We start from the raw sequence: 2,230 nt of genomic DNA, 5'->3' as shown, positions 1-2,230 counted from the left end.
CTTCATCAGTAGCATTGTTCCTTGCCATGGCCATCGGGTCGACATCTGCTTTCCCTAGTAGATAGCTAATCGTCGCATTGGAATCCCCACCAATGAGCTTTGCACCACAAGTTCTTTGAAAGTGATTATCTAGGTCCTTCTTTGTGAACCCGACATTGGCATAACCATTGGCTTGGCCTACCATTAGTCCCATTATTTTAGAGGTTGGAAGACCATGATCATGCATGGTATTCGCCTGAGCTTTTTGTGGCTCAGTCAACCCTTGGTGGTTTGGAATTAGGTATACCAAGCATTGTGGGACAAGATCGTGGTTGTTCTTCTCGACTAATTTTTTAACCCTTCAAGTCAAAGTTTTTGTGTCAAGATACACCGCAAGCATGGCTTCACAACCAGTGCGAGTCAGCACTCAATGCTCCCTCTTCCTACTCAAACTAGATATGTATTTCTCGGCTCTCTTTCCTTCCTTGCTGCAAAAAAAACCTCCTTCTGCGCTGTGTTCCATCTTTTCCACGTGCTGTATCACCCTTTCGAACTCAAAACCCGACACTCCTCGCATAATGTACATACAAGTTATAAGTTGCATCCGATGTTTCAAAGGTCTGGTTTATAATATCATCGGCCATCACAGATACACATTTACTACTGCTGCCACCGCAATCACAAGTGCAGTTAACATTTTCTTCCACACCAGTCATCATGCAATCTTCGACGTTGTCTTGTGAACTGAGTGGTTCTGAGTCAACATCCATTGCACCCTAATGAGATGAATTAATCAAAGGGAAATAAATAACAGTTTTTGATTAAATGCTATTAGTATTAATTAATTAAAACCTTTAAAAGTGACTGACTAATGCTCGTTGTTATAATTTCAAGTAATCCCTAATCATACTAAACCTGAAATTAATAAAGCTAAACAAAAATTTCAATAATGATTTATAAAATTTCAATTATGGTCTATTAGATACATGAGCAATATAGATTTATAAAATTTACTAAAATTAGCTTTAAATGAAAGATTATACATTTAGTAAAGCTAATTTTTTGAAAAAGAGAAAAAAAGAAAACTAAACAATGAAAAGAGAAAAATGCTTTTTAGTAATAGCCATCAAATTTTGATGGTAGAAGAAGAGAAAGATTAGTAACCTCATGTTACGGGTTGTTTACCTAACAGAAGTTCGCCTGTAAATTAAACTTTCTCATTTTATTTTTCATCAATTCAATTCAACAAGAACAACATAAACATTTTAGTTTCTTTGAGATTTTTCCTTTTGAGAGGTATTCCCTTGTGTATTTAGAAAGAAATGTATTCTCTCTTTGTCAAGAGAAAATGTTATTATATCTTTTTGTGATAGAAAAAAAATTATAATTCTCAATATAACTATTCAATTCTTTTCATATTTTATACAAATTTTTTATTTTTTATATCTATATTTTAGTTGAATCATTTATCATACCTGGCATAGATCACCTTCTGTCATGTCAAATTCCAAGAGGTTGGGCCAAATGCATTAATATTTTATCTACCTTAAATAAATAAATGTTAAAAAAATTTAACCATTTAACATATTAACTCATTGAAACTCACTATGGCTTATTCTATGGTCATATATGCTATGAGAAAATAGTCTTTTGTGGAAATCAAGCTCATATAAGGACTAGGGGTACCCAACCCGATCCCACCCGGTCGGGTAGGGTTGCCAACCCGATCCGCAGCGGGTAGAGTAAGGTGCGGGTAGGGTTCTTGTGCGGGTCGGGTAGGGTGCGGGTTGAGCTTCAACCCTACCCGACCAACCCGCACTCTATATATGTTTATATTATATACTTATATAAAAATATGTTTTAAGTGGATGTTGAATCAAAGACCTCTCACTAAATGTAAAAGATCCTTAGCCACTAAAAGAAAATCATTAATTGATAATTTAATATTTTTTTTACATAAAAATCAGTTCTATTTTAAATTATCATCAAGTTATATAATAATGCTGTATATTTTTTGCAACCCGCGGGTAGGGTCGTGTACCCGCGGGTTAAGAGTGGGTAGGGATATTCTCAACCCGTGGGTAGGGTAGGGTTGAGTTTATATAAAAATTTCAACCCGCGGGTAGGGTTAGGGTTGAATCCAAACACTACCCTACCCTACCCATTGCCACCCCTAATAAGGACTAAACGATTATTTGAAAAAGAAAAAAAAACATTCTCATGCCAAAATATGTATAGCTTTCAGCGCCAC

Source organism: Arachis hypogaea, chromosome 16 (genome assembly GCF_003086295.3).
Source record: "Arachis hypogaea cultivar Tifrunner chromosome 16, arahy.Tifrunner.gnm2.J5K5, whole genome shotgun sequence".
Lineage (NCBI taxonomy): Eukaryota > Viridiplantae > Streptophyta > Magnoliopsida > Fabales > Fabaceae > Arachis > Arachis hypogaea.
This window is presented reverse-complemented; position numbering follows the sequence as displayed.